The 26721-nt window shown below is 39.6% G+C and overlaps 2 long non-coding RNA genes across 2 annotated transcripts; one reads left to right on the top strand and one right to left on the bottom strand.

Annotated features, from left to right (window-relative positions):
• Nucleotides 1-1889: 1889 nt before the first annotated feature.
• Nucleotides 1890-8370, bottom strand: LOC134388673 (uncharacterized). Its single transcript, XR_010024644.1, has 3 exons — nt 8271-8370; nt 7704-7818; nt 1890-1973 (listed from the first exon to the last, which is right to left on the bottom strand). It is a non-coding gene; the product is annotated as an uncharacterized LOC134388673 (long non-coding RNA).
• Nucleotides 8371-8508: 138 nt separating this feature from the next.
• On the top strand, nt 8509-20698 carry LOC134388671 (uncharacterized). The gene is made up of 3 exons (XR_010024642.1): nt 8509-8628; nt 18155-18227; nt 19417-20698. It is a non-coding gene; the product is annotated as an uncharacterized LOC134388671 (long non-coding RNA).
• Nucleotides 20699-26721: the final 6023 nt, after the last annotated feature.

Here is a 26721-nt window from a genome sequence, read left to right on the forward strand (position 1 = left end):
ACCTTACATATAGAGATCAATTCCAAGGGATCTTACAACAACAACAAAAAAATTGTGAAAGGCAAAACTATAAACTTTTAAGAAGATATTATGGGTTTATGACCTTAGGATAGAGAAAGATTTCTTAAACAAAATACAAAAAAAGTACAAGCCATAAAGAAAATCAATCAGACATTTAAAGAGAGAACTTTTATTCGTTAAAAGATCCCTAGAAAATACAAGGACAAACTGTAAACTGGGATAAGATATTTTGATCACGTATACTTGGTACAGGATAAACATCCAAAATATTTTTATAAAGTTCTATAGTATAAAAAAAAATGAGCAAAGGCCTGTAGTAGTCATTTCACAGAAAAGAAATGGCCAATGTTTTCTAAAAAACTCAACCTTATCAGAACATACAATTTGTAACTTGGTAATAACTTTTAAATTCTGTTAAAGTCAGGTCAGTACGGCCTTCAACATTCCTGCTAGACTAAAAATAACTTTTCCTCTCTGTAATTTAGTACCTAAGACACAGTCCTGTATATTATAATAAATTTACAAATGTCCTCATTTTTGACTTAACTCTTCATTTTTATTGATGTCATACAATAAGAACATACCACCTCCCATGGTATTAGTGTCAAATCTATTCAAACTTAACCTAATCATGACAGAACATTCAAACAAATACAGAATGTTAGACATTCTATAAGACAAATGTTGTAGACTCTTCAACTCTTCAAAAATGTCACTGTGAAACACAAAAACAGGTAAGGGAAATACTACTCTAGATCAAAACTAAAAAGATAGGCCCACCAATGTAATATGTGACCTTGATTGAAATAATGGATCAATTTTTTAAATACACGTATGAGACATTTGGGAAATAACTGGGGCAATTTGAATATGGACTGTATATTTGATAATATTATGAATCACTGTAAATTTTCTGTGTATTCATTTTATACACGTTATGCAGAATATTCTTGTTCTTAGACATGCATGTTGAAATACTCAGTTGTGGAGTTTATGATGTCTGAAGCTTACCTATAAATGTCGAGCAAAACATAAACAAGCAAAAATATAAAAATACATGTAAGCAGAGATTAAGTAAATGGTGCCAATTGTTAAAAACTGGTGAATCTAGGTGAAAAACATACAGAGTATATTATAATATTCTTTTAATTTTCCTGTAGCCTTAACATTTTTCAAAATAAACACTTAGGAAACTTTAATTTTAAAAATACCAGAATGCTTCGAATACTCTCCTGGGTCCATGATTAAATGTCTGATTCATATGTACCGGTATAAACCCAATCTATTGGAAAAAGGTCAAAATCATTTGCCAACATCAACAAAGACCCACAACAAAATGGTCCAGTGCCAGGAAAGAGAGCATATTTACCAATGCTGTTTAAGAGCAACCTCTATCACAGGGCTGAATCCAGTTGCTCGGCTGAAGACAAAACTAATCCGTAAAGGTCTGCAAAGTCAAAATGGGTCATAAAGACATAAATCTCAAAATTATAGTTCATAAACAAACGAGTACCTCAGGCCTATGAAAAATTGTTCCTTTCTGTCTGCAGTCTTCCTAAAAGGTACATTTTGCTGGATTTTGTCTGCTATGGGTCAAATGTGTCCCCAAAAAGTTCATGTATTGGAAACTGAATCTTCTTGTATACCGTTAAGAGGGTGGGAAATCCAATTATGCCGTTTGAGAAGTGGGGCCTGTTAAGTGGTGATTAGACTGTGCGGACTGTGCCCTAGTGAATGCGTTGATCCATTCATGGAGTAATGGGTGGATGGTTTAATGTGTAGTGATGGGCGTGGTTCTTACAGCTTCGTAAGGAGAGTTAGTGAGCAGATTAGCACTCTTGCTCAGCCCTTTCTCACCATCTGCTACCTGGGGTCGATGTGGAGTGTCATCAGCAAAACAAAGGCTCTCACCAGATGTGTTCCCTGGACTTTGGGCTTGCCAGCCTCCAAAACTGTAAGAAACAAATTTTATTTCTTTATAAATTACTCAGTTTCAGGTATTCCAGTATAAGGAACAGAAACGGACTAAAACACACTCCTTACCCTAAGTCCTCTCTTCTTGCCCTGAAGGTTACCACTGACAGGAGTTTGGTGTGTGTCCCTCTATAAAATACAAACTATTTTATATTAATTTTATCACGTGGTATGCTAAAACAAATCCTCAGTTCTGCAGTTCGTATTTCCAATGATCTTAACGTTTTGGGTTAAAGTATCTCTCTGTGAATCTGATAAACTGCCTATACTTTCTCAAAAAAAATCACATTTTGTCAGAAGTTTAATATATGATAAGAAGCCCCTCCACATGGAGTCTATTCACCTCAGGTTAACAATTCCTGTCTTGACTTTTAAACAATTGCTTCCTTTTTCTTGCAAGCATTCGTCATAACTATTCAAAAGCCAGGACAGATAAACCAAAATCACACAGATGTGGCTTGACATCAATGCATGTTGTCCGATTTGAAAACAAAATGTGGGACACAAAATCAAGATGGCAGAATAGATGGTCCCCAGCATCACTCTCTTCCAGAAATCAACCAATTTACAACTATAAAAATGTAACATCAGCCAAGCTGGGGCAACTGGAGCTCAGGGGAAGAGAAGGAGAGACCTACAGAGTTCTTGAAGGCAGGAGAAACTACGATGAGAGAAAGAAAAAGCTGCTCTGAGTATTTCACGCCGCGGCTGCTTTAAGGCTGGAGCTGCTGAGCACAAGGAGCAGGAGCTGGCAGAAGCTGCAGCTGTGCCCTTCAGATGGTGTTACTTGGAGGCGGCAGGAGAGAAAGGGGCCTTGGTGGCCCCCAGGACAGCAAGACCACTAATAGGGTTCATGTGGACCCACCTAGGCGCGAGGAGCCAGAAAAGCTGAAAAAAGGGAGCCGCTCAGAGGCTGGTGAGTCATTGCAAGGGACCCGCACAGGGCCGATCCCATAGGAAGTGTTTGGAGCACGGGTGGTGGGGGAGACGGGCCCACCAGAAGAACACTGGGACACAGCAAGGAGAGCTGATCTGCCCCTCCAATCAGCACAGGACCACTCAGATGAGACTGGTCAGGAATGCAAAATTGCATGGGGTGCAGTTTGATGAAAAAACTCAGGCCTGGATAAGAGATTCTATAGAACAGAGATCCACCGGGTCTCTGGAGAGCTGGAAGTACCTATAAGATCAGCCATTAAACCCTGAGCTGCACAAAAAGCCTTCCCTAGGGAAACAGCAGCAAAGTAGCAATTTAAACAACCACACAGCTCAAGTACTGGTGCCCACAGGAAGTTCCCCGTGTTAGAAGCAAAGGACAAAAAATTAGTTCCAGCCTAGGCACACCACCAGCACCTTGGGGCCTGCCTGGGAACCTGGAGGCTTGGATCTGGGGACCGGACCCCACTCCCACTTCCACGCAAACTGCACCAGTGCCTCAGGGCCAGCCTAGGGACCTGAAGCATGGAGAAGGGGATTGGACCCTGCTCCCACAACCAGGCACACTGTGCCAGCACCTTGGGGCCTGCCCAGGGACCCGAGGCAGGGAGAAGGTGACCAGATCTCTCTCCCAGAACCAGGCACAACATGCCAACACCTCGGAGCCCACCCAGGGACCTGGGGCAAGAAGGGGAATGGTCCTCTCTCCCACAACCAGGCACACCGTGCCAGAGCTTCAGGGCCTTCCCAGGGACAAGAGGCATGGAGAAGAGGAACGGACCTCTCTCCCAGAACCAGGCACACCACGCCAGCACCTTGGGTCCCACCCAGGGACCCAGGGCATGGAGAAGGGGACCAGACCTCTCTCCCACAACATGCACACTGAGCCAGCACCTTGGGGCCCACCCAGGGACCCAGGGTATGGAGTTGGGAACCAGAACTCTCTCCCACAACCAGGCACAACATGCCAGCAACTTGGAGCCCACCCAGGGACCTGGCGCAAGGAGAAGGGGAATGGTCCTCTCTCCCACAACCAGGCACACCACGCCAGTGCTTTAGGGCTCGCCTGGGGACCCAAGGCAAGGAAAAGGGGAATGGACCTCTCTCCCACAACCAGGCACACCACGCCAGCACCTTAGGCCCCACCCAGAGACCCAGGGCATGGAGAAGGGGACAGGACCACCCTCCCACAACCAGGCATACTGAGCCAGCGCCTTGGGGCCCACCTAGGGACCTGGGGTATGGAGAAGGGGCCCGGACCACCCTCCCACAACCAGGCACACTGAGCCAGCACCTTGGGGCCTGCCCGGGGACCCGAGGCAAGGAGAAGGGGACTGGACCTCTCTCCACAACCAGGCAAACCACGCCAGCACCTTGGGCCCCACCCAGGGACCCAGGGCATGGAGAAGGGGACAAGACCACCCTCCCACAACCAGGCACACTGAGCCAGCGCCTTGCGGCCCACCCAGGGACCTGGGGTATGGAGTCAGGGACCGGACCATCCTCCCACAATCAGGCACAACATGCCAGCACCTCGGAGCCCACGCAGGGAGCCAGGGCATGGAGAAGGGGACCGGACATCTCTCTCACAACCAGGTACAACATGCCAGCACCTCGGAACCCACCCAGGGACCCAGGGCATGGAGAAGGGGACCAGACCTCTCTCCCATAACCAGGCACATCAAGCCAGTGCCTCAGAGCCCACCCAGGGACCCAGGGACCCAGGGCATGGAGAAGGGGACCGGACCTCTCTCCCACAACCAGGCACACCACGCCAGTGCCTCAGGTCCCGCCCAGTGACCTGAGGTATGGAGCCAGGGACTGGAACCTTCTCCCACACCAGGCACAAAACGCCAGCACCTCGAGGCCCACCTGGGTACCCGAGGTATGGATAAGGGGACCAGACCCTCTTCCCACAACCAGGCACATGGCGCCAGCACCTTGGGGCCTGCCCAGATACCCGGGGCTTGGAGAAGGGGACCAGACTGCCCTCCCTCAACCAGGAACACTGCACCAGCACCTTGGGGCCCGCCCAGGGACCTGGGACATGGAGAAGGGGACTGGACCCCTCTCCCACAACTAGGCACATGGCACCAGCACCTTGGGACCTGCACAGGGAACAGAGGCATGGAGAAGGGAACCAAACAGACCCCACAACCAGGCATACTGCCAGTGCCAAGGAGCATACCAAAAACAGCACCTCCACATGTTTGTCCCACCACAACCACAATAACCATGGCTGCTGCAAAAGCAGCTAGGTGCCACAACCACCACGCAGATGGTCCACCAACCACTGGAGTGCATTGACACAAGGAGAGTCACCAGCGGAGACAAAAAAAAGAAGAGGATGTCTCTTTCCACAAAACCCATTTCAGAGTGACAGAAGAAGCATCTGCTCTATGATAATATTGGGGGACCCGATCACATCTCAGCATTGGACAGATCATCTAGGCAACAAATTAACAGAGTTACCATTATTCTTTCAGAAGGAGAGAAGAAATCTAGGGCAATTAGAGGGGGGAGGGGGAGGGAATGAGGGAAGGGGAGAGATTGGACAAGGGGCATAAAGAATAATTACAATTTGTAACAATATATATGTTAGTAATATTGATTTAATCAACATATCTCAATGTTCAACCCTAAAAATATCTATAATTGATTTTGATTCAATAAATAAAATAAATTTTTTTTTTTTTTTTTTTTTTTAAAAGATGACCGGTAAGGGGATCTTAACCCTTGACTTGGTGTTGTCAGCACCACGCTCAGCCAGTGAGCGAACCGGCCATCCGTATATGGGATCCGAACCCGGGGCCTTGGTGTTATCAGCACCGCACTCTCCCGAGTGAGCAACGGACCGGCCCATAAAATAAATTTTTTTAAAAATGAAAACAAAATTTGTTTGTCACTTCGGAAAAAAAAAAAAAAATCTACATCTCCCTTACATACTCTGACATAATTCTTGATCCACTTTCACCCACTCTAAGTCAGTGGCCACTTGACTATCTTTATTTCATACAGCTGTTCCTGATCATGCACTCAGGTTCATTCACTTAACAGTCTTAGTCACCAAGCTTGCTACTCCAGTCACATTACTGGGAAGAGATCATACATTTGGTATATGGTCCTGAAAATCAGAGCAAGGCTTATTAAATTTTTTTCCTTCTGAAGGAGTAGTGAAATTACAATTCCATCTTCTCTGTGCTGGAAGTTCGCAAATTTGTGATTATTTAAAACAAACAAACAAAAATGGCCACAATGAACTGAAGTAAGTGAAGACAAGTTCAATCTTACCAACAAACTCTATAGCCTTAAGTTCCTTTCTCTCCGTGAACCAATAGTTTCTCATGAGAAAATGGCGCCAAGTGTTTGACCTAGAATTCAAGAAATCTGACTAATGCTGTACTCTGCTAAAATTCACTCTTCTTATATATAAAATAATTTTATCATTTTATTAGTAGACAGCCTCTCAACCTTACCCAGTAATGTCCCTGTAATAATAGAAATTAATGGATGTCTGCTTCTGTAACACAGTAAGGCTAGGCCTGTGAACCACATTGACTCCATTTTTCCTGCAGAGGACACTTTGTTACTTTCCCACTCCTCAGTCATGAGACCCCTCAGGGCAAATGATTACCCCATGGGCTGCCCTGACAAAACAGACTGAGGTAAGAGAGGAAACAGATATTTACTGAGTTGCAAAACCCCTCCCCAAGGCTTGTTTACCATAATTGAAAAAGTTACAGATTAGCCTTAAGACCCCTTTAGGAATTCCCACCTGTGCACAAAGCATCAAAGTGATGGCTACAATGACCCTCTTGGGGTGACAATGATGAACACCACTGCCATCTTGGACCTACTGAGCATGTGCCCATGATGCAACCAGGAAGAACAGAATGGACCACCTCCACCGATGGCCTACCACCCCTTAACTCCTTTCCCTATAAAAGACCCTGAACAGCTTCCCTCTGGGGGCTAGCGTTACTGTTGCTACCGCCCTTATGCATAAGTCTATCTCCTCTTTTAATACAGCATTGCTTGCTTTACTGTTGGGTACATTGTTCATTTCTATGACTTTGGAATCTGAGAGCCTAATTTAATCACTCAAAAATTGGTAAACTTTGGACACCAGAGAAGACTCTAGCTGCAAGAAGCAAGTGGCCACTGGGACTATTTTGCTCCCATGTCTCTGCTGTTGGTAGATCTCTCCCGGAGTCCCTGACCTAAATTCTGACAAGGCAATGCTTTATTCTCTTTACCTTTCTCTGATTTTTCTGAGCCCTCTTCTGTTGTTTGGTTGGATTGTATCCACCCTGGAGGGCTCCTGGCTATGCTCTGTTTTTCTGATTTAAATCTAGTTGATACTTTTCTTCTTTATGCTGAAAACAGTAGGGAGAACTGCTTTTTATCAATTACTGTTAATGGAACAGGTTGGCCCTGCCGATTGGGACTAGGCTAAACTGGGCCCCACTGCTCCTCTTTTCTCTTTGTTTGCTTGGTTAGCTGAGTACCAGGAATCTGAATAAACCTTCCAATCCTTGCATCAACTTTTGGACTTTCAGGTCATTTGTTTAATGTGAGGGTAAGCCGAGCCTGGCCTGTCGATAACACTGTGACAGACGAAAATGCATTTACCCCGGACTGGTTTAGAAATGACCTTTCTTTAAAAAAAAAAAAAAAAAGCTAAATTAATTTTTGCAGTCTTTTCTCATAGAACATATAATTGATCCAAGAGAAAAATCATGTCTAAATTACTCGTCAGATAAATTGATTACCTTTTCCAGACCATCAAATTAGTATTCAGGGAAGAAATAACTTGACCATCGTTTCTTTCACTGTCTCACACAATCGCACACGGGCTCGTCTGCTAGTCGAACTCCTACAGACACTCTAAAATACAAGCATAAGAGAAGCATATTTATATCACAAAAACCATCATCAGTTACTCAACTATGGCCAGAAAACCAGAAGTACACAGGCCCTTCACAAGCAAACCACAACAGCACAGTTCTCTGACTCTACCAGACAATCCCACACAGCTCCGAGTACAAATCACCTCACACCCACGAAGAGTCACACACAGGCAGAAACACAGCCATACGTCCGGCGGCCACTGGAAGACTCCCGCTCCACCAGCACCTCGCGTTGTCTCGCACTCTCTCACACACACACTCACCCCAGGGCCTGGCAAGGCACACAGAGGGTCCCGTGCAAATCTTGGTTTCGGCCGCCCGCGCCCCAGCTCCCGCTCCCTCCCCGCACCTGCCCCGCCGGGGTCCCCCCGCCCCCCACCAGAGCGAGACACGACCCGGCGCTCGCACTCCCAGGCCTCGACGGCCGACCTGAGCGCCCGACGCCTGCGCACTGGGCGCCGGCGGGCGCACGCAGAATCTCCTGGGCGCGGCGGTTGGGACGAGCGGGTTCCAGCCGCCAGGTCCGGGAACCCCTTAGAGGAAGAGCGGACCGGCCTCCTAGCGCCGTGGCCTGCCAGCCCCGGCCTTCTTGGCTCTGGACTGCATTTCCCAGAGCCACCGTGTCCGGAACGCGGCTTGTTTCCGGCGTTCGCGAGATTTGGGAGCCTCGCGTGGGGAGGCTCGCTCCTGTGGGGAGCTTCGCTCGGCACCCGCTGGGCGGGCGAACCCGAAACCGGGCTTGGGACCCGAGCGCCAGATCCCGGACCCTGGACTGCGACTCTTTTGAGTAAGTGGTTTGGAGTGTCGGGGCGGAAATGTGCGGGAAAGCGTCGCTGGAATTACGTGTGCGGAGGCGTCCGCGGGTTTGTGTGCCTGCGACAGCCAGCCTGGTATTGGTGACTGTAAGGACGACTGGGCGTTCATCCTGTGGTTTTGTGTATGAACGTTTGTGAGTGTGAGTTGTTTGTGACGCTGACCGTGTGCTTCCCTGACTCGTGATATCCTTACGTTACTGTGATTTTGTGTGTACCGCGTGTACAGCCGGGGTTTGCTTGTGACTGTGAAGTGTGCGACAGTGCTTCGTGACACGGTGTTTGGATGTGCTCGTGACACATTAAGAGTTTGTATGTGCCTGATATCGTGTGTGACCGGGGTTTGCCTGTGAATTTCAGGTGTCTGACGGTGTTGCTGCGGCATGGAGTTTGTGACTGCGAGTTTCCTTGGACTGGTACTTGGTTGTTTAATTGTGTGTGTCCCATGTGTGTGACTGTAGGGGTTGTGTGTGCCGTTTTCATGACTGTGAAAAGAGCGAAAGTGCCGCTGTGAATCACAGGGTGTTTTCGGCTGTATGTGTCCCTGGCCAGGTGTTTGGTTGTGAGTGTGTGTATGCCTGTGTGTGACTGGATTTTGTTTAAGACTAGGTGGTCTAACGGTGTAGCATAACTTGGTGATTGTGCCTCTGGCTGTGTGATTGTGAAATGTGATTGTGTGTCACTTTGTAAAATCATTTTTTATTTTATTCTGTGTGATCTTATGGGAGTTTAGTGGGGTATGGAGTTAAAAATTAATTTTGGTATTTCTGGGGTTCATTCTTGGGCGAAGTCTTTGGATCATGCTCCTCTTTGTGATCCTCTGAGAATTTAAGGACTTGACTTCTTTCTGTTTTGACCACAGTGGCTATTCACACGTGGCCTGTGTTGCTTCATTTCTGTCCGTCCTCAGTTTACCTTGGAATTGTAGGTTTGCTGTGGCTTCCTAGTGCCCTCTTACCTATCGCCTTCAGGGGATTGGGTGTAGAGAAGGGGCAGGAAGGAAGGAAGTCAGAAACTTGAGCTCCTGAGTGAAGAATAGGAGTTAGTTCTAGAGTAAAGACCTGGTCTTGAGATGAGAATTTTAGGGCTCATCGCAGATACAAGACTGGCCACTTGGAAATGTAATGAGGTTCCAGGAGTGGGAATATTTCCAGAAAAAGTGCTATAGGAGTGAACCACACACTTCAGAACCTGTGGCACTCCACTGCAGGGCTCTGACTCCCATGGACATCTTTGAATCCAGAAATAAGAGAGCTGTGACCTTGGCTCTTCTATGTGATACAGAAGGTGCAGGACTGTTCTAGTCACCTTCTGACTTTCCTGTATGTTACATGAGGACTTGATTATGTGCGTTGAGGAAGAGGATGTGTTCTAATTTAGAGTATATCCCAAGAAAGGCTTAGTATTTCATTCCGTTTTCTTTTTCTGAGAGTAGAAACCAGAGGAGGAAAGAACAGTTGTTTCACATTCAATAGCAAAATCCAAAGTGAGTAGATGTTTCCTCTTTGTTTACTGAAATGCCTTTGTTTTTTCAGGACATAGGAATTTTTATTTTCTTTTTGAAATTCTCAAATGATGGAGGGGCATGGCAATTTTTTGTATATTGGGACAAAAGGAAAAGGGCAGTTAATTGTAATGGAAGCCGCTTAAAAGAGGTTAAATTTAGGAAGAATGGATTTGAGATTCATGGATTTAAAAAGGAGAGTTCTGTTGTGTTATTTCTGACACAGCAGCATCCTATTTTTTAAACTTATTTATTTTTTAGCTTTTTATTGAAATTATCAAACATACGCGAAAGTTTAATAAACCATCATATGCCCAGCTCAAAGGTTATTACTTGCCAATCTTGTTTCATTTATTCTGCCTTGAGTTCAAAATCCTTTCTAATTTGCCTTTTGATTTCTCCTTTTACTCATTTTGATGTTTGTTATTTTGTTTTCCAATATTTTGAGGATTTTCCAAAGTTTTTTTTGTTGCTGACTTCTAATTTTATTCCATTGTGTTCAGAGAATACAGTTTGTGTGATTTAGAATGGTTTTATGACTCAGAATTTGGTGCATCTTAGCCAGTGTTCTATGTCCACTTGAAAAGACTGTATTCTGCTGTGTTGGATGTCAGCTAGGTCACATAGGTTGATAGTATTGTCTAAAATCTTCTAAATATTTACTGATTTTCTATTTGTTGGATTTATCTCTTTCTCATTATAGTTTCTATCAGTGTCTGCTTCATGTATTTTGAAGCTCTTTTATTAGGTACATAAATGTTTTATATTTTATGTCCTAAAATTGAATTGACCTCTTTATCATTATGAAATGGTCTTCTCTATCCCTGGTAATATTGTTTGCTCTGAACATCTACTTTGCCTCATATTTAATGTAGCCACTCCGGATTTCTTTTTATTAGTGTTAGTATGTTATATCTTTTTCTGTGCTTTTACTTTTAACCTATATGTATTTTGATATTTCAAGTGCATTTTTTGTATGTGGCATGTAGGTGGGTCTTGTGTTTTTATCCAATTTTGTAATATCTGTCTTTTAATTGGAATATTTAGAGCGTTTATATTTAGTGTTATTATTGATATGGATTGTTTGGTTCAAATTTATCATCTTACTATTTGTTTTATATTTCTTCCATCTGTTCTTTATTCCCTTTTCCTACTTTTATGCCTTCTTTTAGATTAATTAAGAGAGACGTAGAGTTTCAAAATAACATTACCAATATTTTTACTAACCATATGAATAGAGGAAAACAATCAAGACCTCTTGGAGTTCAGTAGGATATAACCCATGAGAGATCTATAATCAAATTACTGTGTTTTTAAAGTCACCTAAAATAACACCTCTCATATGGTGAAGCTACAACTTGAGACACAGGCTCCTTTGTTTCATCTTGCTTTCCGCTTTTAGGGATTGCTTTCCTCCCCACTCACAACTTTAATTTTTTAAAAATTATGTAACACATTTATGTATTTCCAACATCAAAGCTATGGAACAAGATGAATTCAGAGAAGTCTAGCATTCATTCCTGTCCCTTCCTGTCTGCTTCTTTCTTTCCTGCATGGATAACCTCCTGTACTTCCATGGGTTTTTTTTCCCACTTTTCTTTTAAATGATGGGGGTCTTCAGAAAGTTTATGGAAGGATTTATATTATCTTTTAATTCAATTTTTTTCATGAAATTTTTGAAGTACCCTCGTGTTTATATAAATATATATAAAGTGTTTATGTGTTTGTACATATGTGTATGTGATTTTTGTTCTGTCCATTCTTAATTAAAAGGGAGCATTCTTTGTACACTCTTCTCTACCTTCTTTTTTCTTTTTCACACATCTAATATATCCTGGAGATCATTCTATAGCAACCTATAGAGATCTTCCTCATTCTTTTTTGTAGCTGCATAGTCTGTCATGTGAGTGTAATAATTTATTCAACCAGTCTCTAATGAATGGGCACATTTTTCCCCCAATATTTTACCATTACATAATGCAGCAATCAATAATTGTATATGTGGTTTCTATTTGTGGAAGTTTGTCTTTGGGGCAAATTTCTAGAAGTGACCTAATTTTAGTTTATTTTAATTCTTTTGACATAAGTTCTATCTGATTCTCAACTCTAAGTAATAATAAAGTTGGTGCATTTCTTTATTTTTCTCCTCCCCATCTTTTACAACATTACCTAATTTTAAAAAGTTATCTTATAGTTTATACTGTTAAATATTCTTGTTTGTCTGAATTTAGTGAGAATCTCTGTTTTTGTGTTGTTGAACTATTGCATGGCCTTGTTTAGAATTTTGGGAAGCTGTCATTTCTTTGATTTCTGATATTAAAGTAGTACATGTTTGTTGGCACAGTTTAGAAAATACAGAAGGAAGGAAAAAAGGAAAATAACAATTACTGAAAAACTCTTTTCTGGAATGGATCACTGTTCATATGTGGAATCCATCCTTCAATTCTTTTTTCTTTAAACTTCTTATGGAAAAAACTAAAAAATATACAAAAGTAAAATGTGTAGTGTAATGTATCCTAGTGTCCTCTACCCATCCCTGAGCTACAACAAATATCAACTTATGGCTGGACATGTTTCATCTGTAGTTCTACTACCTGCCTGCCCCCCAAAATAACATGGGTTTTCTGAAAGTAAATTCCAGATATATAATTGTATCCATAAATATTTTAATATGTATTTATAAAAGATAAGACCTTTTTAATTAAAAAACCTAACCATAAGAATGATTACTAAAAAGAGAAAAAAAAAAACCCTCAGTACTATCTTAAATTTGTGAAATATCCAATGTTCAGATTTCCCCATTGTCCATAAATATTTTTTTATCATTTGTTAGAGTCAAGATTCATACACTATCTATTTATTGTAATAGTGTGATATATTTCCTTAATGTTCTTATAATCTGTAGGTTCTTCCATTTTGTCTTTTGTTCCAGTTTATTTTTTCTAGAAACAGTTTCCTATAGAAAACTTGTGGATTTAAACATATTTGATATGTTTCAATACATAGCAGTTGTTGTTCTTATTGATGCTCAGATTGTTCCATCTATGGCAACTGGGATACTGTTTACTTTCTCTTAATTTGTCTTTATTTTGGACCCCTTTTGATTCCTTTCACATGACCCTAGTAGTCTTTGGTAGATTCCAGACTTTCTGGTCTGATAAGATGTTCTAGGTTCATCTTGTACATTTTCCTGTCCCAAACATGAAATCAGTCACTTCTCTATGGAGCTCTGGCTCCTTTTAGTGGAAATTGGTTATAAGAGCCAACATCAGTATACCAGAGTTCTTCTTGTTCCTTCTTCTGGATGTTTGTAGCCTTAACAGAGCTGGTGTAAATACATATTTTTTAGAAGGAGAATAACAAATCCCGACTTTGTAGTAATTTTCCAATTGAATTAAAAGATTATAAAGTTTTTCTTAATGTCTTTGATTTTATATTTGTATTTCTTTTTTACTCTGAAAATCTTAATTTCTGATGATATTAAGATAATTACATACTTGCTTGATTCTCGTTTATATATGTATGTGTGTGTGTAATAGTTTAAGGATGTATATGTGTAATAGTTTTACACTAAAAGTGCCAATATTTACTAATGGTATAATTACCAGAAGACAATATTTAATTATTTTGTGTGTAGGTTATTTTGCACTAGGCATCTAATGTCAAATGACTATATTTTAAAGTTCCTTGAAATAACCATTTCCTTTCTGTGTTTAACCTACCAGCTTTATGTACAGATAAGTTTGTTTTGGGGGGCTTTTGGTTCTTAGGGATTTTTTTCATTTTGATTTAATTTTGTCTTATAGTTATGTAAAACATACTCATAGTTCCCAAGTCTTGGATTTGATTTCATAATACTTTATTATATTTGTGTGTGTCTATGCTAATGAAAGCTGTAACTTTTTTCTTGTAATATCTTTGTTATGTTTTAGTATCATGGTTATTTGGCCTCAAAATATGTCAGAGCGTGCTTCTTCCTTTTCCCATTTTCTCAAAAAGTTTGTGAAGATATAGTATTATATCTGTTTTAAATGTTGTTAGAATTTACTGGTGAAGCTATCTGGCCTTTTCTGCAGGCAGAGGTTTTTTGGTTGTTTTTACTATACATTTAATTTCTTTAATATCTGTGGGGTGATTTATATTTTCTTTCTGTGTGGCTTTTGGCAGTTTGTGTTTTAAGAAATTTGTCTGTATCTTTCAAATTGTCCAATTATTAGCATAGAGTTGTATTATGATTTTAATGCTGTCTGAGGATGGAGAGAAAGTGAAATGGCCTCTAAACTGAGAATGGACTCTGAAACCGGAAAACAAAGCAGACAACTCCATAGAGTTTAGCAGTTTATTAATGGGTTACTTTCACACAGGGAGGTTTGGGCAGGTAGTGATCCACACACAGCTGCACTCTGCAGTGTTTGGAGGGAGGTAGGTGTTCATAAAGGAACTTACAGACAAAAGGGAGTACGTTTACTATGATATATCTAAGTAAAGTCTTGTGATCAGTAAGTGTTTAACTTAAGGGTACAACCTGCATCAACAGGAAAGCTTTGGTCATTATCTTAAGTCAGCCTAGCTTTTTGGTCATTTTCTTATCTATGCTTGCCTTGCTTCAGATTAGTGGATAACTTCCTAGTAAAAAGCCTATGAGGAGGTTTCATAGTAAAGCTGGAGAGTCCCGGAGATGGAATCGGTATGGTCTGCATTCCCACAAATGCCTATAAAATCTGTAGTTCAGTCTCTGTATTGGTAATTTTTTTCTTCATAGACTTGCTAGAGGTTTATAAATTTTATGACTGTTTTGAAAGAGCCCATTTTGAATTTGTTTGTATTTTCTATTGTAATCCATTTTATGGTGTGGATATTATTATTGTTGTTATTATTTATTTTCTTCATACTTTGGGCTTCATTTGCTTTCCTTTTTCCAGCTTCTTAAAGTGGGAGCCTAAATCATTGATCTTTTATCTTCCTTTTCCAAAATACTTAAAATGAAAAATTTCTCTAAATGGTGCTTTTGTAGCAGCCCACAAAATTTGATGTATGTTTCCAATCATTCAGTTCAACATATTTTCTAATGTCTTTTGTTGTCTCTTCTCTTACCCATAGTTATTTAGAAGTGTGTTTAATTTCCAAATGTTTGGGATTCTTCTAGACCTCTCATTGTTACTAGTTTCTAACTTAATAGTGTATGGACAAAGGCCAGAAAATATACTCTGTATGATTCAGTATTTTAATATTTATTGACACTTGTTTTGTGACCCAGCATCTGGTTTATTCTGGTCACTTTTTCATGTACTCTTGAAAATAATGTGCTCTCTGCAGTTGTTGGTGAAGAGTCTGGCTCCTACAAAATCATACCTTTGAGCTCTCAGGCTCAACCAAAGGCAGTCCTAGCAGACCATGCAGGGGAAAGCTGACCTCCCTACAGCAGTGGTGCACATGCAGGGCTACAGTCTCCAAAGAGCTGCAAGTACTCAGCTCTCTCTGGCCAGCCATGTTCTTATGCATATCTGCCTTCCTAGCCCAGGCACCTCCATGAGGAGGCCTCTTTATTAGGTGCCTCAGCCAAGACATCCTAATTGAGAGGAGGGGGGAAACCTTGAAGACACTTTTGCTGCATGCAGACTTAGTACTCTGTTTTTCTATTCCTAGCCCTTCCCACATCTCCTTCTCCCTGCTCCCTATATAATGACAGAAGCTTTTTTTTTTTTTTTCTTTTGGTGCTCCCTCTACAGTGAGATGATTCCCTACATCTGTACTGATCCACCTGACCTTCTCCCAGTGCTATGGAACAGTGGGGCAGTCAGCGCTTTATTTGGGTTGGCTTCTTACTCATACTAGGTGATTAGTAAGGGATTAAAGCCTTGACTGTTTCATTTTGGCTTGTTGTCTTAATCAGCTATTTCAACATCTGGCAATTCAGCTCTCTCCAGCTCAGCTCAGCTCATGACAATTGGGTTTGCTATTCTATATGAGGGTACTTCAAAATGTTCATGGAAAAATGGAATTAAAAGGTAATGCAAATCTTTCCATGAACTTTTTAAATTATCCGCATATCGATAAGGTTAAAGTACTTGATACAGTATATAAATTGTCTATTCTGTTTTTTGTCTACTTGTTCTTTCGATTTAAAAAAAATTTTTAAATTTGTTTCCATGCACAGCACTGATTGTTCTATCAGTTACTGAGTAAAAGATGTTAAATTTTCCAACTCTGATTGTCTCATTCTTCCTTTAGTTCTGTCAATCTTTGCTGCATATATTTTGAAGCTTTATTGTTAAATCTCTATACATTTAGAATTGCTGTGTCTTCTTGATGAATTGATCCTCTTTATCTCTAGTATTTCTTTTTGTCTTGAAGTCTGTTTTGTCTTATATTAATACAGGCACACAAGCTTTCCTGTGCTTGATATTTGTATGGTATATTTTTCTTACCATTTTGCTTTTAACTCATCTGTGTCTTTATATTTAATGTGTGTCTTGTAAAGAGCATATAGTTGGAATTTGCTTTTTTATCTTGTCTTAACACTGTTTATTTATTGTAATGCTTGGACTATTATTAATACAATTTAGTTCAAGACCTGTCAGGGATAGGAGCATCTTGGCATTTTATGGAATTTAGCTCATTTAAATTTGTGTCCTCGTCTCTCTGAAGTTTGAAAGAAATTACGATTTTTCATCTTAATCTGAATTATTTTTAGGTCAGGATTGGCACAATGATCTACTACAGATTTCTACATGTGGAAAAAGTGGAATTTCCAATTAAATGTTTATTGAGCACCTATATCAAAGATTCTCTGCAGAGGCAGTGTTTCTCCCTAGGGGATGTTTTGTAAATATAGCTGGGTACTTCTAAATGTTAAAATAACTGGGTTGAGGGTAAAACCTTCTGGCTTTTGAAGGACTGAGGTCAAGGATCTAGATCAGAGGTTACCCAGCTTCTTCTATAACGGGCTAGACAGTACATATTTTAGGTTTTTGTGGGCCATATGGTCTCTGTTGCAGCTATTTAACTCTGCCTCTGTAGTGTGAAAGTAGCCAAAGACAGAACAGAAATGAATGAGTATGGATGTGTTCCAATAAAACTTTATTCACAAAAATAGTTGGTGGGCAGTGGTTTGCCGACTTCTGATCTAGTTGTCTTCCAGTGCACAGCAAAGAATTGTTGTTGACTTACAAAACGAGGAACAAACCTGGAAAAAATATGTTTATAATTATCTGGGTCTAGAACGTCTCATAAAGCATGTAGTGCATGATTCATTTCAAATTTATACATTTTCCTATTAATGTATGGTTTTACTGTTAGCTGAATCTTCTAGGAATGCAACTATGGTTTGATTGAGAAAACAATTGTACTTTGTTTTATTGAGAGACTTACTGTGATTTTTTTTAACCATATCAAGAAATCATGACTGATGGCAACACTGCTTGCATTATTTGACTTGCCAATAGCAAATACTTATAGAAGCCTCCATTTGTATGTTATGCATTTCTATTTATTCTACACATATACATGAACACACACAAACACACACACTTAACCTTTATTTCAAAATGTCAAATATAAATAAAATGTGTCAACAGTATTTAGTTGAATTATTGGCATATTGTAAGTCTAGATTAGCTCATTATAGTTGTAAGCATAAGCATTTAATTATTTGTACCTTCTAATGTAGTTGTGATTATTAATATATAAAAATAGAACAGTTGGTTATTGTTTTTATTTTTGGCATAATGTAGATATATTATCTATGAGTTTCATTTCAGAAATGGTGGGAAGTTGTTATAAATATTTTCTTTTTGTATGTAGAGAGCATTGAGTTTTGACCTGGTTAAGAACACCACCTATTGTATATCTATCCGCCTTAATGTGTGTTTCAGTGGTGGGATCAAGAGACAGGAAGAATAGAGCAGCAAAGATAATTCTAACTTAATCATTTGTTACTTTACAAAAAAGCCTGGTCTCATAATATTCTTTCCTCGTCCCCACCTATGCCTTTCCAGACTCTGTGCTTCTCTAAAATAGGAACCCAGAAGAGGACTGGTCATTTCTTGCAGCTCAATGACCATCACTAAGGTGAATTGATGTGTCTTTGTGCCCTCTTTAGTTACATTTTTTTTAGGGTATGTGTGTGTTTGCATCCTTTATTCCAGAAACTTCCTTTCTAACTGACTCCGTCAGGAATGTGCTTCCCAGTTCATCCGATTCTAATAAGTGATAGTGCCTTCCTTAAGTGTGTCTAATCTAACCTATATTCACATACTTATTCAACCATCCATTCAGTATTTTTGACTAGGAACACTGACATAACAAAAGCAGATTTCCCTGATTTTATAAGAGAGAGAAAGAAGTTAAATGGCACCACACATGAAAAAATTTTGAACTTTCTTTAGAACTGTTTCCTAGTTAAGACAAGATAGTAGTTGGTCTTGACTGGGCTCAGTCTCAATATATGACAAGAACGCATGCTTTATGAGCTTTTAAGATTATGAACATGATTAGGGACTGAATACGGAGAGATCAGCAGTCTTCCCCGGGAATGCATAACTGATGAATACCAATAATATGGATTATTTTGAGATCAACATTATGTACTGATCTTGAATGTGTAAGTTTGAATTATTTTTCTACCTTTCTATTGCTTAGAATGAAGAAAAGTGATGAATAGTGACAAGAAAGATCATCATTCACCTGTATAAATAGTTGAGAATTATAAACTCTGAGAATAAAGAAATACTTATGAGCTTTTTATGTAACCTAAAATGTTCAAATATGAGTACTAATTAAGTCAGATGTATTCATTATATGGAGCTATTCTGTTGCCTGTAAAATATTTACCAAATTATTGGTGATGAGGAAAATACTCATGATGTAATAATACTCTGATATAATGATGAATCAGAGGCTTCAATAAGTTCTTTAATTTTTTTCAAATCTTATTTTGTAAAATTTTATAGAAAATTTTCCCAGTTATTTTTCTTACTCCTTAAATAGAGAAGAAAGAGAAACTTTCATTATTGAGGATGTATGCTATTTCTTTTAATTGGGACATTTCATTTAGTTTATTAATTCCCAGGCTTATCTGTATAATGAGGTATTCTATATGCAGAAAATATCTAAAGCAAAAGGAATAATCAGGAATATATTGGCACTTCCCAGCTTGTTTGCTCTATTGCCTCCTTTGTGGCATGTTCCCCATCATCTCCTTCTCCATTGAAAGATGTTTTCTTTATTTCCACAACTAATATTTTGTTTGTTGTTTCAGAGATTGGTGATGTTCAGGGATGTGGCCATTGACTTCTCTCAGGAAGAGAGTGAATGCCTGGACTCTCAAAGTGATTTGTATAGATATGTGATGTTAGAAAACTATAAACTGTGGTGTGATTAAGAAGGATATCTGCTCCTCGTATTTCAGGATCCACCTTTGAAATGGCTCCTTTCTCTGCCATTATTTCTAGGTTTCTTTTTAAGTAATTAAATGAATTTCTTATTCTCAAAGGAATGGTTTGAAGTTGACACATTTCATAGAATATCTTTATCTACTACATCCTTCAGAAAGCCTTAACACTGCCTTATAATACCTGTCCTCCCTACCATCTTCCATGATGTCAAGGGGCTAGATTTGAATTCAGGGACATTTGCAATATTGTCAGAAAAAAAAACAGGCTATGTGTTGTTACTCTTTAGATCTGCTAAAAGAGCTCTAAATAATTCACATGTCCAATCTAATTTTAAAAATAGATGCTGATATGTATGGCTTTTCTGATCAGAAGAGCTTATGTCCTTTGTATGGTGATAAGGTGGATCAATGCATTTCACTAACAACTCAAGTGAACACAATTAATTTATTACTTACAACAAATACGTTGTCATCTGTGTGCTTGGTAATTGAATATTACATGTTAAGAACTTTGCGTTTTACACTGAGTGAATATGCTAGAATCACCTTTTATTTGAAAATAACTTAGGATGAAGTTTCATAAGGGACAAAGCCTATATCAATTAAAACCTTATTTAATAAGTGATTTTCTTACCTAGGGAATCACTTTTTTCCTTGTACTTCTAATGTCACTGGAATTTAACTCTCTCTTGCCTCTTCACTTCTTTTTCCTTTGAAGGTTTTATAAAGTTATTGATTGCTGCACTCCCCTGCAGGACCCAACGTGTGTGGGAAAAAGACCTATGGCTTGAGGGATAAAAGCAAGGACTTTTCAGTGTAATCTCCCTAAAGAATCTCACCTGTTGTGGTTGGAATGTCCCCCAGAGTTTATGTTGGAATTTAACCCCCAATATGTTGGTAGAAGGTGGTGTCTTTAGGATGTGATTGGATCTCAAGGACTGTGTCCTAATGAATGGATTAGTCCATTCCTGGAGTAATGGGTTAATGGTTTAATGGGCTGTCGTGCGTGTGGACTGGTGGTTTTATGAGGAGAACGCATGTGAAAGAGTGCTTGCCATCTTTGCCATGTGATTACCTGCATCACCATGGGACTCTGTAGAGAGTTCCCACCCCGAAGAGGGCCCTCACAGATGTTCCCCCTGGACTGTAGACATCCCAGTCTCTGAAACTGTAAGAAATAAATTTCATTTTATTATAAATTACCCAGTTTCAGGTATTCTTTAATAAGCAATAGAAAACAGTCTAATATGTAACCTAATCCCTCCTTCTTTGTCTCCCTATTAGTCTTTTATTATAAACCTTCCCACTTTCAAATGAGACTCTTCCTCTTCCCAGTGACAACCCTTTTATGTAAAATTGGGAATCAGTTCCTTTCCAGATTTTTTAAAAAATTCATTTAAAACATATCATTGTCTCCATTCTTTAAAATGTGTTTGTTTATTCAAAATATATTTATCGAGGGCCTATTCTGTGCAAAGAACTATACTAGGCATTGGGGAAATCATCATCTAGACAAGGTTCCTATCCTGATGAAACTTACGTTCTTGTGGGAGAAATACAGAATAAATAAGGAAACAAAAATATATGTATATGTATGTGCATATATATACATATATACATTTATTTAATAAATATTGCAATAGCAGGTAATGATAAGCAGTATGAATAAAGGTAAAGAAGGGTAGGCAAATAAAGAATAATGGAGAGTGGGAGTGGCCTTTTTTAGGTGGATAGATTTTGGAAAAGCCTCTCTGACATGATGATATTTGAACAAAGACTTGAGTAATGTAAGGGCATGACTCAGGCCAATATCTGGGGGAACAGCATTCTAGGTAGATAAAGTAGTAAGTATAAAGGCCTTGGAGTGGGCATTAACTTGGTAGGAGGAACAGAAAAGCATTATGTCTAGAGGAAAATGAATAATACAGTCAGAAGAAATAAAGACAGGCAATAGAAAAAGAAGTTGAAATTTTATTCCCTAAGGTGGAAATGCAGATCGTCTCTGGAGGAAAGTAAGAGGCCTTTAGAATTAAAATTAAAATCACAAATTAAAATCAACAAAAGGTGAGCTCACAAAGTTCATCAGAGAAACAGGTCACCAATGAGTGATAAATAATCTAAACAAACAACAGGCTACATGGCAAAAAAAAAAAACCCTTACATATAAGAATTATTAGATATAGATATAAACTATTGGTGAAATGTTTAAAGAAATCACAAAAATAACAAGTAATAAGGAATTTTTAATAAAGGAACAGATTTAAAAGAAAACCAAATAGATCATTTCTAAAGGTTCTCTTTAGTTCTTTTTTAAGATAATCATTAAAAGATCGATAAATTTGACTACATGAACATTATTCTTTTTATCAAAAGACATTATAAAGTAAAAAGCCATGAAGATATTTGCAATGCATACAGTCAACAATGAAATGACTATCAACAATATAATAAGCTTGTACAGATTGATAAGAAAAAGGTAAGTAACAATTTTTAAAACTTTGGTAAAAAATATTTGTAGGCAGTTCAAGGAAAAGAAAATGCAAATTAAAACCACAGTGAAATCATTATTCCACATGCCTAAGACTGGCAAAAATTAAGAAGTGTGACAGTACCAAGGATTCACAACATTTGGGAACAGAAGTGCTCTATACTTTGTAATTCACAATAGCCAAAGGGTAGCAACAACCCAAATTTCCATCAGCTAATGAATGGATGAATGAAAGTTGATATATCCTTACAATGGAATATTATTCAGTGATAAAAAGGAATGATATTCTGATACCTGCCACAACATGGTTGAACCTTGAAAACATGCTAAGTGGAAGAAGCCAGACAAAAGGCTATGTATTGTATGATTACATTTATTTGAAATGTCTTCAGCAGGCAAGTAAAAGTAGATTACTGGTTGCCCAGCTCTGGAGATGAGGGGAATGTAGAAAGGGGAGTGGGGAAATAGAAGTGACTGCTAATAGGCACAGACAGCCTTTCTTTTTGGGGTGATAAAAATGTTAAAAAATTAGATTGTAGAGATTGTTGCACAACTCTAGGAAAAATCATTGAAGGGCTGGCTGGTTTGTTCAGTAGGTTAGAGTGTGGTGTTATAACACCGAGGTCAAGGGTTCAGATCCCCTCACCACCCAGCCACCAAAAAAAAAAAAAAAAAAAAAAAAAAAAATCATTGAATTGTCACTTTAAATGATGGAACTGTAGGTATGTGAATTATATCTCAGTGGAGCTGTTTTGTCTTTAAGTGCTCTATACCTTACTGATGGCAGTATCAATTGGCATAACCACTTTGAAAAGCAATATGGAAATGATTTCAAACTTGTATGCACTTTAGAAATAGCTGAAGTCTTTTTAAAAACTCCAGAGCCCAGGCCACACTCCAGACCAATTAAATCAATCTCTGGGCCTGGGACACAAGTACCATTATTTTTTGAAATTCCTTAGATTGTTTGAATATTTAGACAATATTATCATTGTCAGTGGTTATCCATCATTACTGACATTGATAATATAACCATTATCAGTAGTCATCAAACTGCATATGGTATTACCTGAGAATCTTTTTTAATTTGAAAGTTCATTTAATTATTTCCAGTATGCTTATATTTATTTCTTTCCTATTTTATGCTTACTCATTTTATGTTTACTCATTTTATCTTCTATGCTTCCTTTTTAAATTCTTTCCTTTAAAAAAATTTTTAATATATTTTATTTTTGTTATATTTGATAATACCAAATGTAGTTGTAACATCATATATGTTTTATTAAAATTTTCTGTTGAAACATATTTATTGTACATATTTATGGGGTACAGAATTATATTTCAATACATGTATATGTAATGTACTGATCATTCAGGGTAATTAGCCTATTCATCATTGCAAAACTTAATCATTACTTTGTGATGTGTATGTGTATTTGATCTCCTCCCTTGTAATCATTTGATTACATACAGTATATCACTATTGATTATAGGTTTCTGGATCAACTGTACACCAGCAGGACTTATTTTTCCTATCCTGCAGTACTTTTGTGCCCATTAATCAGCTGTCACTATTCCTCCTTCCCCCTCCTCTTTCTCACATCTAGTAACCATAGTTTTTCTCTCCTTTTAACAGTTCAACTCATTATTATTATTTGTTTTTGTTTGTTTTCTTTCCACATATGAGTGAGAACATGCAATATTTCTCTTTCTGTGCCTGACTTATTTCATTTAACATAATTTTCTCCAAGCTCACCAATATTACTGCAAATGGCAGAATTTCATTCTTTTTTATGGCTGAGTTGTATTCCCTTGTGTATATATACCTCATTTTCTTTATCCGGTCATCTGTAGGTGGATATTTAGGTTTGTTCCATATCTTGACTATTGTGAACAGAGCTGTGATAAATATGGGGGTGCAGGATGATGCTTTCCATTCCTTTGGGTGTATACCCAGTAGTGGGACTGCTGGGCCCTATGGTAGTTCTATCTGTAGTTGTTTGAGAAACCTCCATATACTGTTTTTCATAATGGTTGTACTAATTTACAGTCCTACCAACAGTGTATAAAGGTTTCCCTTCCTTCACATCTTAGCCTGCATTTGTTATTTTCTGTATCTTTGATACTAGCCAGTCTAACTGGGGTAAGATGGTATCTCATTGTGGTTTTGATTTGCATTTCCCTGCTGATTAGTGATTTTGAGCATTTTTTCATATACTTGTTCGTCCCTTGTATGTCTTTTGAGAAATGTCTATTGAGCTCCCTTGCCTATATTTCAATTGAGTTATTTGTTTTTTTACTATTCAGTTGTTTAAGTTCCTTGTAAATTCTAGAAATTACCTCTTGTTGGATACATAGTTTGCAAATATTTTCTCCCATTCTGTAGGTAGTCTCTTCACTCTGTTTCCTTTGCTGTGCAGAAGCTTTTTAGTTTGATAAAATCCTGTATGTCAGCCATACCCAGGCTCCCTGCCCACACTGCTTCACCAGTTAGCCTTGCCGTGTGCACGACCCCTGCCACAACTGCATTGCTAGTGGCTGTCTATGCCACTGCACCAGCCAGACCAGCCACACTCAGGATCCCTACCCAAGCTGCCTCAGCAGCCAGCTCAGCTACTTGGAGGTCCCCACACTGTAGTTGTGTGCAGTGTGGATGCCACCACCATAGCCATTTCACCAACTGAACTGGCTAGGTGTGGGACCTTGTATTAGGGTTCTCTAGAGAGACAGAATCAATAGGATACGTTATAATTATATGAAAGGAATTTATTAGGGAAATTAGTTCACATGACTATGAAGAAAAGTTCCATGATAGGCTGTCTGTAAACTGGGTGCCAGTAGCATGGATAAAAGTCCAAAGGCCTCAAAACCAGGGAAGCTATTGGTGTCTTTAGTGTAAGTTCTGGAACCCAAAAGCTGAAGAGTGTCAAGCTCTTATGTCCATGGACAGGGTAGAAGAGTGTATCCCAGCTTCAGCAGATTGAGAGGGAGCTTCAGCTCATTACTCTGTCTTTTGTTCTCTCCAAACCCCCAGAAGATTGGATGGTTCCCACCCACATTGAAGGTGGGTCTTTCCCGCCCAATCCAATCAGACTCTCATACTAATCTGTGCTGGAAACACCCTCATGGACAGACCTAGAAAGATTGCTTTACCGGGTTTTTCAGCATTCCTTCATTTAACCAAGTTGACACCTAGAATTAAGCTTCACAGACCTCCTGCCAACACTGAAGCAGTAGAGACCCTGTCTGGAGGAGGTCCCACCTGCTACCACTGCCTGCAGTATGGTAACCATCACTAGGGGCCATTCATGCCACCGCACCAGCCAGACCAGCAGCACAGGACCCCCACCCAAGCTGCCTCACTAGCCAGCCTGCTACACGTGGGACCCCGCCCTAGTCACATGCAGTGTGGTTGCTGCTACCATAGCCATCGCACCAGCTGGATCCACTGGGTGCGGGACTCCCACCCACACCGTCACATTAGCCAGACTGGCAACAGGCAGGACTCCCTGCAAACACTGAAGCAGAAGCCAGCCCAGTTGGTTACGGGACCCCAGCTGCTATTACCTGTACCACTTCCACTGCTGCCACTGCCAGCAGCCACACACACCACAACAATCACTGATGCACTAGTCAGCCTGGCTGATGGCAGGACCCACCACTGCCACCATGCATTGACACAGAAGTGTCACATATGGAGACACCAGAAAGATAATCCAGTGCAGATCCACACCCCAGTGACGCAACTCATGGGGAATTTTACCATGTGCCATGAGCACAACTGCCAACACCCAGGGAGAGTCACACACAGAGAACCCAGAGAATACAGAAACCCGGGATAGCCAAATAGTGTACAGAAGATTATTGCCAGCTACCATCAACCCATCCCCAAACCAAGGGAAGCAAGGACCCAAGAGAAGCCTTGGCCTAAAGGAAGAAGGAAAGAGAAACCTTGCTCAGGGTCACCAATTCAAGCTGAGGAGATCCATATACTCCAGTGCACCCATCAGGGTCACGGGACACTAGCTGAGTATCCAACAAGTCCACTTAGGGTCACTCACTGCAGCCAAAGAATGACAAGGAACCCAGGCACTTAGCCCAAGACCCCAACAGCTAGCCCACATCCTCAATGTCCCAACTAGCCTCTGCAAGAAATCACTAAGTGCCCCAGTGCCCCCACCACAGAGGCACTCACACACAACTCTGACATTTAATAGGGCAGAGGTACCCACATGGAGACTACAGTACTGAGTCTACCCAGAACCAATACTAATACACCTTACTAAATGACCAATATAAAACACATCTACAGGAATTAATCTCTCTCTTTAAAGCCCACTTCAGAGTAATAAAATAATTAATATTTAAATGGATGACTAGAAATTAATGTAGAAAGGCTAGAAATATGAAAAAATAAGGAAATATGACACCATCAAAGAAATACAATAATTCTTAAGTAGCAGACCCCACAGAGCAGGAAACCCTTGAAATGTCTGAAAGGAATTTTGAGTAACAATCTTAAATAACTCAGTGAGATACGAGAAGACTCAGACAACACAATGAAATGAGAAAAGCAATCCAGAACTTGAAGGAGGAAATTTACAGAGAGATAAATTCCATAAAGAAGAATGTAGCAGAACTTCTGGAACTGAAAGATTCATTCAGTGAAATAAGAACTACAA

The sequence above is a fragment of the Cynocephalus volans genome, chromosome 10, assembly GCF_027409185.1.
Source record: "Cynocephalus volans isolate mCynVol1 chromosome 10, mCynVol1.pri, whole genome shotgun sequence".
NCBI lineage: Eukaryota > Metazoa > Chordata > Mammalia > Dermoptera > Cynocephalidae > Cynocephalus > Cynocephalus volans.